Source organism: Mus musculus, chromosome 17, assembly GCF_000001635.26.
Source record: "Mus musculus strain C57BL/6J chromosome 17, GRCm38.p6 C57BL/6J".
Classification (NCBI taxonomy): Eukaryota; Metazoa; Chordata; class Mammalia; order Rodentia; family Muridae; genus Mus; species Mus musculus.
The window spans coordinates 77253962-77271317 of record NC_000083.6 but is presented as its reverse complement, the minus strand read 5'-3'; positions in this window follow the sequence as shown (position 1 = coordinate 77271317).

Genomic DNA, 17356 nt, shown 5'->3' with positions numbered 1-17356 from the left:
GAATGTATAGGGATGGTTGATGTGGGGCAGGGACTGGGAGTAACAGAGGGAGTGGAGCCTGATTTGGGATAAAATGTACGAAAGAATATATTAATAAAAATTAAAAAGAGAAATGAGTCTTTTTTCTCGGGAACTTTGACAAATTATGAATCTTACCATTGACTCTTGTACACTGTAAAATGCAGCTTCTCTGGCCAAGGCTCATAACAGCCAGGTCTATGAGTATAAATAAGTGTTTAAAAGGCAATGTAGCAATGTGATAGTTTAGCAAAATGGAAGTAACAAGTTCTCTTAACCATGGTCTCTTGACTAGGATTGTAGCACTAGGCATAAAATTCCATCTTGTGGGTCAGGCTTCAACTCTAGTCAGAAAGCAGTAATTACTCCTTAAGAGTTGGGCTACGCTGGGCAGTGGTGCGGCACACCTTTAATCCCAGCACTTGGGAGGCAGAGGCAGGCAAATATCTGAGTTTGAGGCCAGCCTGGTCTACAAAGTGAGTTCCAGGACAGCCAGGGCTACACAGAGAAACCCTGTCTTGAAAAAAGAAAAAAAAAAAAAAAAAAGAGTTGGGTCATGATTGAATCAGCAGCATTTCTTACCTAGCAGACCAGCCATTATTATAACATGCAGCATCCAGTGATGGTTTGTACCACCAGCTTGCCTAAAAACTTCTGAAACTATGAAAGTTGGTGAGTGTGGAAGAAGTTGCCCTACTAAACTTGACTACTCAATGCCTTACACTCAGGTTGTCTGGGGTGTGTGCCTCGGTGATATTTTATGGTCTTTCCTCAAACTAATTTTTTTTTCAATTCAATTCCAACCCAAACTCACATTTTAATATTTATTCTACATGGGCCTCCTTCAGTTTTTGAGCAAATATGGCAAATGTGGTCATGCCTATGATAGTTTCTGTTATAGAAATTAATCATTTAGCTAAAATTAAAAATAAAAGGTTGCTTGGACAAAGGGCAAGCATCTATACAGTTTTAGTAGATTCCATACAAATGCACCTCCTTGAATACATGTGGTTTTTGTATATTGAACTTTTTTTTGCAATGTGTGAGCATTTCTGTTTAATGAACCCTTACCAACAACATCATTACTCAGAGTAAGGATACCTGACAATTTGAAAAATGAGACTAAGTTATAAAGGGTTTTATTCGAATTTTCTTAACAGTGACATTTATAATATATGTGAAGTTTACTAGTGTGTGTAATATAAAGTGTAGAGCCTGCCTTTCTTCAAAGGACTGTTCTAAATGATAAAAGTACCTGAATCTGTAACTCAAGCAGCAACTGTACATCATTAGTACTCTTGCATTTTGAAAAATTATGTTCTTTAGTTCTATAATGGTTTCCCTTTTTCTTTGATCATATGTGGTGTAGAGATATCATGTCTTTTTAATAAAACCATCTCCTTTCAGCTACCCCCTTAGATAGCACCCCTTGAATCCTTCCCAGCCTTCCACCCACTTTCAAGCAGTAGGCTCATTTTCATTAGTTATTATTAGTATTATGTATGCATGTACATGCAAAAACATATAAGTGAAAACTATGGAGTCTGCTTTTGTTGTTTTCGTGTTTATGGTGTCAAGGATAACCATTGTGCATTTGATTGCCAATCACTGGGATAGGCTAATTCTTCATCTCTCCGCTCTTACACTATTAAATATTTGCTGTATTTCTTTGTCTAACGTAGGGTGCCCGTGGAATTTTTCCCATCAATATTCTCATTGTCTCAGTCTTGTTTATTTAGCCATTTCTATGAGAGACAGGTTTAAAGCAGACTTTCTGATTATCTGGGTTTTATGATATTTCTGCCCTTCTTCCATGATCTCAGCTCTTGATGAATCTAATTTTGTGCCTCTTAAAACAAAGATAGGCCTGTAATCCAGATAAGTTTGAGAAGTGTCTATGTGGCAAATTGTCTCCTGCTCAGACAAAACAAGTAAACAAAGAAACAAGCCAAAACAAAAGGCTTATGAACACTTAGTAAAATAGGAGTTTAAAAATGAGTAAATCTGAATTTTAAATAGCCATGCTATAAAATCATGCATGCATAAAATTATCATACTACAGATGTATGCAAATACTCAAGTCACAGCAAATTTGCATGCGAATAGGGTTAGAAAGGATAAGTCTTGTTTTTCAATCTGAGAAGAGGAAATATTCTCATGTGTCTTTAAAATAAAATATATATATTAGAAATAAGATTGTTTCTGGTGAATCGTCTGATTTGAAAAGTTACATTTCTAGCTGTTTAGATATTTACTTACTTCTTTTGGTTTTAATAATACTATTAAAGCTCTATCACATTGGGACAAGTTTTCTCGCCAAGGAAACTATCTTTGCCACCTCTTAGTGATTGTTTCAAATTGTGTTCTAAAGCAGACATTATTGCCAAATGGATGAAAAAATGAATAATATTCATTAATGTATTACAATTTACAAAACTATATAGTATATTCTAAATACATTTAGAATAGATTTTATTTTAAGTATTTTCTAATAAAATAATTCAACAGTGATGAAAGTTGTTTTTTATTACCTTTACTGCTTTTGAGCAATTATACACCTAAATTTATTTAAATAAATCATTAGGTTAATAAAAATTTGTATTAATATTGTTGATATTTTCACATTCCTTTGCTTTGCAATCCTAATAACAGCATTTTCAAACATTTTATAGCAGAATAAAGATGAAAATGGAAGCTGAAAGAAACATTTAAGTTTGCAGACTTCTTGCTATCAAGTAATATGTCTTCAAACTTATTGTATAACAAATTTAAGGCTACAAATGTTAATGAAGCTGTTTCTGTGAGACAGAAATCATGAAAAATTCTGCTATGTAATAATTGAGTTTATTTTTATCATCTCCTGTAACTCTATCACATTTAATTATTCTATATTTGTTATATATTTTTTTCTGGCTCATGGAAGATTTTGTTTACCAGTGAATTTTGCTTTGAAATTGTGTGGTTTTACATAGCTTGAAGATATACTTCCTTCTGTACATAGTCATGGCCATTTACCCTAATTCCTATTATTTAAATCTTTCTTTCTGGGTTGGGTTAATTGTCTAATAGCTGAGATGCTATGTCTGTGAGTGTTGCATTGCTACGTGGAAAATAAGATTTGAAGAAATAATCCTTCATTCATTCCTCACCCCACCCATGACACCTTGAAAGATGGTACATTCAATTGGAATCCACCAATAAGATCCCCCAGAAAATTCAAATCCTATTACAACTACTCAAGAATATGAAATATGCTAATTTTTATATTATAAGGGAAGCAATTTAAAACAATTCTAATACGCTATGGTTTGAAGGTAATTCAGAAACTATCTGATAGAAATATTTAGTTTAAGCATTAACATATTATGTTTGATGATTTTTTGATGAATTGTATTGCATCTACCCCGACCAGCAGGAAAGACTCAACACCACATTGTCCTTCTTCAAGCAGGTTTATTCAGGAACACTTAGCATTGCAATGCAGGAACAGGAATCCCTGGAACAACCCTGGGGCACGCCTTAAATACCCTACTGGCTCCTCCCAATCACCCCAGTCATGTAAGGCAGTCCATAGGTTCACAGCAAGTGACAACACCTCAGGCCAGCTGACAAGGCATGACTTCTGCACAGTGCAGGTGGCTGGGATGTGGCTAAGTCTGAGATAATGAGGAAGTCAGGCGCAGGTCATAAGACCTGGCAGCCATCCTGGGCGCCATCTTGGGGCGGCGGCCACACCCGCTCCTCACAGAATTGAAGTATTATAAAGTACTTCCTTAAATATGGATATCACTATGTGAACTTTCAGATATTAAGCTAATATAGTTAGAGCCTCTCAGACAATCTTTATGAGGATGTATATGCGTCAGTATTGCTCTTTGATCAAGTCTCACATTGTTGTTACTGACTGAAAAACAAATGAATGAGATAATTTTCTAGTAAGAAAGTTTTATTTGTAAATGACATTATAGTTTTATGCCATCAAAACAAAAGACAATTTTCCCATGGTCTTTCAAAGCCTATTACTCACACCTCATGGATTTTATTTTAAGGCTTGTATCTTCAGTGTTCCTATTTGCTTTGCTCCATAATGGAATCTGTTGTTCAACTACCTTCCACCACATAGGTACCTCTTCAGTGCTCAATGATTCTATTAAAGTTGGTAACATTCAGTTCATGAAGTTCTATGGGGGCAAGTACCTAGATGCAAAATCATTTTTTTTCCTGGCTATCAGACATTTACTGAAACAAAGCTATTTTCTCCTCCCTTTCTTCTCTGTTACTTTCGTTTTTCCTTTAAGTAGTGCTTTTTGAGTTTCATGTGATAAATTCTGACCATATTCACCTTCTTCTCCCAGTTCTTCACAGTTGCATGCCACTTTCTTTCTCAACAAACTTCATGTCCTTCTTTATCCTTTAAAATTAGTTAGCTAAGATCATAGCACTTTAAAAAGCAAACAAAGCAAACCAAAACAATCAGCAAACAAAGAAACCAGTTTGTGATGGATACATATTCTCAGATGTGTAGACTTTGACTAGAGAGTGATTGACATTCCAGTGGCCCATGGTACAGAAAATTGCTTCTTCCTCTTCCATCAACTAGTAGTTGCCAATACCTCCCTGGCTCTGGGTGACATTATGTGCTCAACGTTCTCCCCCAAGCTAGAATTTATTCTAGCTTTGGCTTGTCCACTTTGTGGACATGTTGCTCCAAATGCCAAGTTCATATGTGGAGCTGCACTACAGTGTCCAGAAGATGATGCTTTCTAATAATCATCGCCACCCCAACTTCAGACTCTTACACTCATTCTACACCTGTTCAGCAATGAAGTCTTAAGTCTTGCTTGAGAGGTGTGGGGATTTATATGTTCCAATTATGGCAGAAAATTCTTTAGCCTTTTATTCATATTTTGTTCAGATGTCTGTTAGTATTATTAATAATATCCCACTGCCTCTCCCCCCATTTCCAGCAGGCCTGAGACTCTTGAACCATATAGGTATGCTACCATTTCTCCACCCATATGATCTGCTCTCTGAGCTCTCTGGGCCAATTCACACTGCTCTGAGCTGCCTGCTATCCCAGGACAACCTCCATTCTCCTGCCACCTCTCCTCCAGCTTCATCAGACTGATAAACTATACAGGTAAGCTACCCTTCCCCCACCCATTTTTCTCTGGTCTATGATCCCTCTGGGACAAGCCAAGATGCTTTGTGTAGCATGCTATCCCACAAGGTCATCCATTCTTCTCAGGCCTCTCCACCAATCTCCATCAGATCAGAGACTCCTGGACCACACAGGTTAGTTTCCCTTCCCTCACCCATCTTTCTTGCTCTCTGAGAATTCTGAGCTAAGCCAAGCTTCTCTGAGTAGTCTGCTATCTCAGAGGACCCTCTGGCCATCTTTCTTCCACCTTCATTGGATTCCCGAACCATACATTTAGTCTTCCCTTTTCCAACCCATCTTCTTGATCTCTGAGCTATCTGGGAAAAAGCAAAGTGCTCTGAGCAAAACCAAAAGGGCACCCACATTTGTAAAGGAAACATTGATAAAGATTAAATGATACATTGAACACCACACATTAATAGTGGGAAATTACAATGCCCCACTCTTACTAATTGACAGAACATCCAGGATAACTAATTAAAGAAATAATGAAACTAACAGACATTATAAATCAGATCAGCCTAAAAGACATCTATAGAATATTTCACATAAACAAACAAACAAAAAAGAATAAACCTTCTTCTCAGCACCTCATATATCCTCCTCTAAAACTGACCAAATAATCAGTCACAAAGCAAGCTTCAAGAGATACAATTGAAATATTCCTTTTATCTTATCATACTACCACAGATTAAAGCTAGACTTCAACAACAACTAGAGAGCCTAAACTCTCATGGAAATTTAACAACTCTCTAATTAATATTCTCTGGGTCATGGAATAAATAAAGAAATAACTAAGACTTTATAGAGTTCAATTAAATGACAGCATAAAATACCCCCCAAATTATGAGATACAAAGAAGTATGACCAAAGCATAAATTTCCTAGCACTAAGTGCTTCCATAAAGGAATTACAAAGTTCTCATATCAGCAATTTTAAAGTGCACATGAAAGCTCTAAGAAAAATAAGAAGCAAGCACACCAAAGAGAGGTAGAAATCAGAAAATAATCAAAATTTATGCTGAAGTGGATATGTTAGAAACAAAGAAAACAATGCAAATAATCAGTGAAACCATAGCTGGTTCTTTGGAAAAACAGGGAGATAAACAAACTCTTAGCCAAACTAACCAAGAGACAGGGAGACAGTAGCCAAACATACAAACTCAGTAATGAAAAGGAGACATAGCAACTGACTCAGGGGTATTTCAAAGAATCAATAGGTTTTACTTTAAAAGACTGTACTTCACACTTTGGAAAATCTTAATGAAATGGATGATTTTCTAGACAGATATCACTTAAGAAAGTTAAGTCAAGATTAAATAAACTATTTAAGCAGCCGCATAGCCCATAAAAATTGAAGCATTCATTAACAGTCTCCCAAACAACAGAAGCCCAGAGACAGTTTTAACAGAGTTCTACCAGACTTTCAAAGAAGATCTTATACCAATACTCCTCAAACTATTCACAAAATAGAAACAGAATGAACAGTGCCAAAACAATATACAGTAAGCCAATAACCAACATCAAAATAAATGTATTGACTTAAAATATTTCCACTAAAATCAGGGACAACACAAGGATGCCAACTCTCTCCTTATCTATTCAATATATTATTTGAAGGTCTAGCCAGAGCAATAAGACAAGTAAAGAAGATCTATAGAATTAATTAATATTAAAATCCTGGGTTTGTGGTTCATTACTGGCCTCAATGGTTTATGTTCTCGAATGAAAGACACAAGCATAACCTCTATATTTTAATAAGCCTTAATCAGCACAATGGATGGCCCACTGCCTAAACTCCACTACTCTTTGACTCTACCTTCTGCCAATAATTTTGAGTTATTACTTACTCATTCTATGTTCTATCTTGGCTATTATAGATCCAGTTGGGCAGTCCTTTGGGCCTTGCCTTTCTGGCTCCCTCATATAGCTGCTGTGCCTCTCTGTCCTGCATTATTCTCAGGCATGACATCTCTCCCACCCTCTACAGTCTCCCAGCATGGTGGATCTCCTCCTTTTTCTCCTCCTGATCCCAAGCCCAGGAATCCTAAGATCCTACCTCTGCTCTATCTCCCCTAGATGCTGCTCACTGACATCTTTATTTGCCCATCAGAGCCAACTGAGGGCAGGTTCCCAGAAGCTATGTGGAGACCTTCTCATGCAAACCTTTTATTGGGATTGGGACATAATTATCATTTGTAATACAAGCAGATATATTTCACCCTTTTGTCCAATTAAAAAAGGCTCTTTCTCTCAGATATACATTGAACATAATCATAACAATTATGTAAATTTTTAGGTATAATATGCATTCATAAAATCCAGTCCATCATATTTAGCAGTTTATATAACCTATTCTGTCATCTATCTTAACTTAAAAATTTTATAATTTTATGCCTCAATTAAGTTTGTTTTTAACTTGTATAACCAACTGGAAACCATTCCTTCAAATTGGGAACACCTTCCTTAATGTTCGACAACTTAAGTTCAATTATGATGCTATAACTAGTTTTCAACCCTATCAAAGATCTGAGAAGGAACTAAATATTAGCTGAATATGTAGGAAGTAGAAATATATAGCTCCCAATTGTATACAATTTGTAGAGACAGCTGACTGCCTGCATAGTCCTTGCTATTCCTGATAACAATGGAACATCTGTCCTCAGCCTTTTGAACTAACCATCTGACAGACCTTAAGTGAAGCAAGAACTATGAAGGACTAGCTTACTTTGTATTAGCAGAGCTTAACAATCTGAACCGTATTTTTTTTTTCCTGCAGAAGAAATTAGGGAAACTCTTGCCTACTGGCTAGCTTGCCACAATTGGAACAATTCCATATGGAGGTAATGATGATCAATATTTTCTTTAATGAGAATGTGGTCACTGTCAGGACCAGACATGTGTCCTTGTCCAAAGGTCTATTAATAATGAAATGATTAAAAACATAATATTTGATGGATTTCTAATGCTTTTGAAGAACAACTATCTATATGTAGTATAACTGAGTTGTTAAAAACTGATTAATCTTAGCTGTTTCCTATTGAAATAATCTTGAAAGCACTTTATTGTAATTAAATCAGGATCTAATATTACCATGAGTTTGCTATCTGACCCTTAACTAGCATTTTTTAACTATCATAAAGAGTTTATAACAGCAGCTATTAGAAGGACTGTGTCCAAGCCTTATATTCTAAAATGAGTTGCATAGGCACAATGCCCATGTAAAAGTAACAAAATTAATGTTAAAATTTGTATCAATATGCAAAGACTTATGCCAATGAAAACCTTATAACTGTATCAATATACAAACTCTGTATCAGTGTAAGAGGGGGGAACATCTTATTACTTTTTCAAAGTAAGTTCTTACCAGACACATTGGGCTATGCCTTTATGTCCTGAATTATTCTCAGGCATGGCATCTCTCCCCTCTGCCACACTCTCCAGGAATGGTAGATCTCCTACTTTTCCTCCTGGTTCTAAACCTGGGTATCCTAAAATTCCACCTCTGTTTGTAATCTCTAGGTATTGAATTTTAGCATCTTAATTCACCAATCCAAACCAACTAGAGGCAGGTTCCTAGAAGTTATGTGCAGACATTCTCATGCAAACATTTTTTGGGGGAACATATGTACCATTCATAATAAAAGCAGCTACAGAGATTCAGGGGATGCAAAATGGAAAGAAAGAATTGAAAGTACCACTATCTACAAATGATATGATAGTATACATAAGAAACCCCAAACATTCTGCCAGATAACTTCTACAGTTGATAAATACATGCAGCAAAGTGACTGCATATAAAATTAAAACATGTAAATCAATATTCCTCATTTTAACAAATGATAAACAGAAGGAAATGGGGAAGTGGCATGGTTTACAATAGCCACAATTATTATAAAGTATCTTCGAATAACTATAAGCAAGTGAAAGATCTGTGTAACAAGAATTTCAAGTACTGAAGAAAGAAATTGAAGAAGATATTAGAAGACTGAAATAACTTTCAAGACAGGATTAAAATAGTGAAAATGCCTGTCTTATTGAAAGTAATCTTCAGATTAAATTTATACCATATCAATATTCCAACACTTTTTTTTTCTAGATTTTGAAAGAGAAATTCTCATCTTCATATGGAAAAACAAGAAACCCAGGATAGCCAAAAATCTCGAACAATAAAACAACTCCATGAGGAATCACCATTCCTTACCTCAAGCTGTACTACAGAGCAATAGTGATAAAAACTGTACTGTATTGGTATGGAAATAGACACATTGATCAGTTGTTTTGGATCAAAGACCCACAAATAAAACGACATAGCTTTGGAAACTTAATTTTTGATAAATTAGCCAAGACTATAGAATGGAAAAATGAAAGAATCTTCAACAAATGGTGGTGGATTAACTAGATATCTAAGTGTAGATGAATGAAAGCAGATCCATAATTATTACCCTGCACAAAACTCCAAGTCCAAGTAGATCAAGGACCTCAGCAGAAAACCTGATAAATTTCAAAGAAGAGAAAGTGGAAAATATTTTTTAATGCATAGGGTGCAGGAGACAATTTCTTGAACAGAATGTCAGTGTCTCAGGCTCTATGACTAACAATTGATAAATGCGACCTCATGAAACTGCAAAAATTCTATGAAGCAACAGACACTGTGAATGGGATAAATCAGTAGCCTACAGATTGGCAAAGGATTTTCTCCAATCTTACATCGGATGAAGGAATAATATACGGAATTTACAAAGAACACAAAAAAGTCAGACACTAATGATCCACGTAACCCAATTAAGAAACAGGATGCAGAAAGAACTAACAGAGAATTCTCAACAGGTAAATCCAAAGTTGCTGAGAAGCAGTTAAAGAAATGTTCAGAGTCCCTTAGTCATCACGAAAATGATAGATAAAACATTTCTTAGGTTCCATTTTACACCTGTCAGAATGACTAAGATAAAGTAATTCAAGAGATGGCACATACTGAAGATGATAGAGAGCAAGGATAATATGGCTTCATTGGTGGTGGGAGTGTAAAGTTATACAACTTTGGCAATCAATGTGGTCGTTTCTCAGGGATCCTCGAATAGTTCTCCCTCAAGAACCAGCTATACCACTCCTGGGCATATACCCAAAAGATGCTCCAACATCCCACAAAGACTCTTGCTCACCTATATTCATAGCTGCTTTATTCATAATAGAGAGAAGCTGGAAACAACCTAGATGTACCTCAACTGAAGAATGGATAAAGAAATTATGGGGCATCTACACAATGGAATACTTCTAAACTATCAAAAGTAAGGACGTCATGAATTTTGCATACTAATCAGTGGGATGTAAGGATACCATCATGAGTGAGTTAACATAGTACCAAAGTCATGCATGGTTTGTATTCACTTGTAAGTATATATTAGCTATAAAATATGGGTACCACAGTACACTCCACAGACCCAAAGAAGCTAAGCAAGAAGGAAAGCCCAAGTGAGGAATCCTGTATCTCACTTAGAAGTGGAAAAAAATAGACATATCAGGTAGATGGAGGGAGGGAACTGGAAGGGATATGAGGGGAATGATGTGTTCAGGGTCAGATGCGTGGAAGGACAGGAGAGATCGCTAGATGGACATAAAAATGAATAGAAATCTACAACTGATGTGGCTGAGGAGGTAGAGGCTATTTCTAGAATGAGACAGGGACCTGGGATAAGGGCACCCAAGAATCACTGGGTATGATCTTATAACTTGCTATACTGGGGATATGGAACCTGAAGAGTTCCCTTCATATAACCAGGCAGGAATCCCAGTGGAGTGATAGAAACACAAACCCACCTACAAAACTTTCAACCCAAAATTTATCCTGACTACAAGAAATGCCTAGATGGCAGATAGAGCAGAGACTGAAGGGAGGCCAACCAATAACTGGCCCAACTTGAGACCCCATACATGAGCAAGCACCAACCCCTAACACTATTTATGATATTCTGCTATGCTTGCATACAGGAATAAGTTGTTGTCTGAGAGACTCCATCCAGTAGCTGACTCAAGAAGATGTAGATATCCTCATCCAAACAATAGATGGAGCTTTTGGACTCCTATGGAAGAATAGGCAGATGGGTTGTGGGACATGAAGGGGATAGGAAATCCACAGTAAGACCAAAAGAGTCAGCTAACCTGGACCCATTGGAGTCAAATAACTCTGGGCTCTCAGAGTCTGATCCACCATACAAAGAACCAACACAAGATGGACCTAGGACTTCCTGAACATATGTACCAGATGTACAGCTTGGTTTTCATAAAGGTTTGGAACAACTGGAAAGGTGGCTATCCTAAATTTATTGCCTATCCATGGGATATATTCTTCTAGCTGGGTCATTTGGCCTCAGTAGGTGAGGAAGTTCTAGGATTGTGGGATGCTCAGGGGGCTGCCATCCACTGAGAAGAGGAGATAAGAGAAGAGGAGAGGAGAGGAGAGGAGAGAAGAGGAGAGGAGAGGAGAGGAGAGGAGAGGAGAGGAGAGGAGAGGAGAGGAGAGGAGAGGAGAGGAGAGGAGAGGAGAGGAGAGGAGAGGAGAGAAGAGAAGAGAAGAGAAGAGAAGAGAAGAGAAGAGAAGAGAAGAGAAGAGAAGAGAAGAAAGCTATGGGAAGGATTGTGAAAGGGGTGAGCAGGAGGGAGGAGTGAGTAGATGGTAAAGTGAATAAGTATTAAGCAATTAATTGATTAATTAATTAAATTAAAAAAATATCCTACAAATGGCAACTGAAGATTGAAAGGTGAGCTGATTTATAGGTATAATGAAAAGCCATTAGGAATCAATTTAATACTCTGTCCATTTAGCATCTTAATAGTAGTAGGAGCTCCTCTAAGGCCTATTACCTATTTAGGCATCTGTTCTTAAAAGTTAATAATGGTGTTGCTTGCGATTTGTAGAGCACCATTTAAGTCCAAACAGAAAATGCTTGGTTATTCCCATAATGTTTATACCATTATTACACTAATGGGTATATCTTGCCATTCCAATCATTATTATAACTCACAGGGTTTTTAGCTGGGTATAACTGATTACTAAATTTTGTTCCTTGTTAGCAGGTATAACTCCTTCTAGATATAAAAGTGCTAGTCCATAGAAGTGAAGTTTTCAAATCAGTACCAGCTTGATTTATTCATGTTCTATGATAATTTATAATAATACACTTGAATATACTGAAATTCACTATGGGTAATTTGGAAAGAAACTTACACTGATTATTTCTTTGAAAAATAATTGATATTTTGATGTAGAAAAGTAGCCCATGATGCATACTTGGGAACAGAGAGGCCTCTAGGGACCTGGTAGTTAATAGGTGGGATGAGTGATCTTCGTTGTCAACTAGACTAGATAAAGAGTTCACTAAATTAAAGATCAAATAGTTTGGCACACCCATGAGAGATTATCCTGAGTGGATCACATGAAATTGGAAAACTGACCTTGAATCTGGATTGTTTGAAATTAGAAAACTCACCCTAAATCCAGGACACACTTTCTAGTGGGAGCCTCCATAAAAGAACCCGAAAAAGGGAAATTGCTTGGCCTTTTCCCTGGTTTTCCTCACTTTAGCTGTCACATTCATTTTTTTTTCTGTTGCTTAGGTCCTCCTACAATGAATGTTATTAGTAATGAACTCAAGGATTCCATTGTAATTTAAAGACCAACAGTTCTCTAGAAAATCCCTGACTTCAGAACAAGACTGGAACTGATTTGACATCTAATATGGACTAAACAAATATAAGATTCTTGGCATTTCTGTCAGAAGACAGCCATTGTTGGACTCCACAACACACACACACACACACACACACACACACACACACACACACACACACACGCACACACGCACACACGCACACGCACACGCACACGCATACACATACACATTCTATTAGTTCTGTTCCTGGGATAACCCTGATTAATAATAAATTACTTATATAGCAGATAATACAATTCAGAGAGATAAAGCCTGTGTTGTTTAGTTTTTATCATCTTTCCAGTCTTTCCATATTGTCTTACATAAACCATCAGAATGTGGATGCTAGAAACCATTGCCTTAATTTAAATTTAAACTCTGCTAAATTTGAAATTTGTCATATATTTCAACTTAACTTTTGTTTGAAATATTGATCTTACCTTTGAAAGGGAGAGATCTATGTAAAAGATTCAGAAGAGTATCTCCCATAAATTAATATTCATTTAAATGTTATCATTACATGAAAACCTGTTAAAGTTAATACAAGATGCAAAGTATAAGGCATCAAAAATATACATACTATATTTTGTCTCGTAGTTATTTCCTTTTATTAAATATTATTAGCACCTTTGTGGAGATAAGAATTATTTTCAACTACGATAGAAAATATTGCCCTAGAGAATGAGTACCCATACACAGCCATATCATATAAAGGAGCCTTGGATAGTAGAAGAAAAAAAAATAATGACAGAGACATCAAACCACTTCTTTACATGCAACTAACTTGAGGTTTTTTTAATACTTTAGTATGGTTGTATAGATGCTTAAATCTCATTTGGTAGAAGAGAGTGATAAGAAAAAGAAGAGTAAAAAGGGCAGATAAAGCTATTAAAATTCTAAGATCTACATGAGGTATGTTATACATAAAAATAATTGTAGAATTAATTGTGTGAGTGTATTAGTTATAGTTTATGTATAAACCTTATTTGTTTTATATTTAAATGGTTTCTAGGAATTAGTTTTTAGTGTGATTGGACTATGATGATGGTCTGAGCTCAACTGTCTTCTACATCCATAGAGAAGTTAGATAATAGCTTTTTTGATTATTGGTTTTTTTTTTTTTGGTATTTTTGTTTAAATGTGTCTTTAAAGACAGGAAGAAATAGAGAATAAAACTCCACCAAGAAGGTCTGTGAAGAATTTAATCTGCTTCCAGAAATGGAAAATGAAAAGGCAGAACTCTAGGTTACATCTTGACAACATAGAGGATGCTAGGCTGATCATTGCGCCTCCAAACTTCAGGTTGTGTGGGGTTGGAAAACTGTGCTACTGGGGGAATGGGTAAGGAGCAAGAGTGAGGATGAGTTGTCTAAACCCTGAAAATCTGTCCTTGGACTTGAAGGATTAGGACTCCTTCCTCCCTGCTCTGGGCCTGCATATCCAGGTGCAGATCACTTTAGGATCCTCACCTCTGTTGCCCTGTCCTTGAGGTAGTTGCCCTTGAGGTAGTTGCCCTTGAGGTAGTTGCCCTTGAGGTAGTCACATAGCCTGGTGGATAGGTTGTAGATTAAACTTCCTCTCTCCAGCTATCACCTTAGGATTCCTTTTCATGCAGCTGAGGCATTGCCAGCACTTCAGCCCCAGTCAATGATGTACACTCTCCCTCAAAACCCCTTCCTACTTCCCAAGGTTTATCTAGCCCTGTTGATCCCCAGTAATGATAGCTATTTTGTTGAAAATCTTCACCAGAGAAGGCTGTATCTTATTCATTTATGTATCCTGAGATCCTGTCTAACCTACCAGTCCAGGTAAACATCATTCCTTCCAGTCGAGTTCCAGTCCAGCCTGGTGCACAGTGGTGCTAGGGTATCCCTAGGGGAAAAAAGTAGACCTGTATGACGAGGCAGTACATAAGGAGTTATGTAAGAGTAACACAAAGAATGAACCAAACTTTTCACACCCATAACATATGTTCCATGAACACAATTCTTCCTTCTATGGTCACTGGCGAAGCAGTATAATAAAAACTAGTTTTAGAGAGGCAGAGGCAGGCAGATTTTTGAGTTCAAGGCCAGCCTGGTCTACAGAGTGAGTTCCAGGACAGCCAGGGCTACACAGAAAAACCCTTTTTCTGAACACACACACACACACACACACACAAAACAAACAAACAAACAAACAAACAAACAAACAAACAAAAAAAGTCTTTAAAGATGAATGTGGAACACAAGACCCAACATTTGAAAAAATTCAATAATTTCACTCAATAATAAAGGAGCCAATATCAATGGAGATTTTTAAAGGAAGGCAGACATTTAATTTGGTATAAAATAAGAAGAATTCTGCTTACTTGAATAATGTAATTAACAATTCACATAAGAAGTAATGGTGAACACTCTCATGTGCACACATTCACAAAGTTATTTTCACCCAGTTTCTTCATAGATCTTTCTTTACTATCACTGTCTTAGACAAACTTTGAATAAATAAAAGATGTATATCCATTATCTATACTTTGTATTTCTCTCAATTATTTTCAATACATATAGACTCAGTTCATGTTCTTGTTTCCTCATTATTTTCAACCTCCGTCTAATTTTCTCCATAGAACTTAGTTCCATGCTCTCAGCAATACCTACAGGTATTTCTTTACCTTTATTTTCTTTTTCTTTAAGACAGAATACAATTACAAGTGGAAAGAAAGGTTTAGTCTCTTCTAGAGCCCCCACTGTTATAAAACTTCTTTGCATTTACTGCCAATTAATTAACATTTCTTAATTTTTTTATAAAATATAAAACAAATTTTAATGTATATTTGTGAAACACATCTTACAAACACAGGATTCTTTCAACTGAATGTATCCAAATGTATTTCTAATATAATCTAGATTTGAATATATTGTCAGATGCTGTGACATTGTAGAGTCTTAGGAGTTTTATAGCTATTAATATTTCAACAATATTTTATGACAGATTTGATGATAATTATACTATCAGTCAACTAATATTCTTTTTAATTTATTTTTTATCTACTATACCACCCAATATCAGTCACTCCTCTCCTCTCAGTACTTCCTTAAGTCAGTCTTTCCCCCATTCTTCCCTCTCTTTTGAGAAATGTAATCCTCCCACCCTGCCTATCAAATCATGTGGGACTGGGCACACACTCTCCCCCTGATGCCAGACAAAGCAGATCATTTTAGAGGGACAAGATCCACAGGCATGAGGGCAACAGACTCAGGGACAGCCAGTGCTCCAGTAACTGGGGGACCCACATTAGGACCAAGCTGCTCTTCTGCTACTTATATGGAGGGGGCCTAGGTCCCATCAGTGCCCTCTCTTTGGTTGGTTTTTCAGTCTCTGGGATCCCACAAGGTTACAGGTTAGTTGACTATGTTGGTCTTGTGGAGTACCTGCCCTCTTTGCGTTCCATAATCCTGCTCTCAACTCTTCCTTAACCCTCCCCTAGCTCCATGTAATGTTTGGGTGTGAGTCTCAGCCTCTATTTCTATTTACTGCTGGGTGGAGCCTCTCAAAGGACAATTATGCTAGGTTTTATCTGCAAGCATAACGGAGTATCATTAGTTGTATCAGGGATTGTTTTTTGCTAATAGAATTTTGGGCAGTCATTGGTGGGTCATTCCCTCTGTCTCTGTTCTTTGTCCCTGCACATCTTGTTGGCAGGACATTATTTGGGGTTGAAGGTTTTATGGGTGGATGCTGTCCTTATCCTTCTACTGAGAGCCCTACCTGGTGACAGGAATTGGCTACTTCAGGATCCATGTCTCCTAGGAGTCTCAGCTAGATACCATCTGGGTCCTCTCTCTAACCTAGGCCTCTGATTCACACTAGAGACCCCCACCTCCAATCTCCCTTTCCCCCTTGCTCTTCCTATATATGATCTCCCCTCTTTTCTCCCCATCCTCTGTTCCACCCAATTACCCTCTTCTATATCTATTTTCTTTCCCCTTCTAAGAAAAAATTAACCATCCTCCTTTGTATGCTCCATGTATTTTGGTATGGTTTGAATCTGTTGATTATAGCATGGTTATTCTGTACTTTATGGCTATTGTTCGTTTATCAGCTAAGACACCACAAATGTCCTTTTGTGTCTTGCTTACCTCATTTAGGATGATATTTTCGAGTCCCATCCAATTGCCTGCAAAGTACTTGATTTCCTCGTTTTTAATGCCTGAGTAGTATTCCACTGTGTAGGTATACCACATTTTCTGTATCTATTCTTCAGTTGATGCACATTGAGGTTATTTCCAGTTTACGGCTATTACTGATAAAACTTCTATGAATATAGTTGAGCAAGTGTCTGTGTGGCATGGTGGAACATCTTTTCTCTATATGCCCAGGAGTGGTATAGCTGGGTCTTGAGTTAGTACTATCCCCAATTTTCTAAGAAATCACCAAATTGATTTCCAGAGTTGTGTAATTTTGTACTTCCACAATTAATAGAGTTT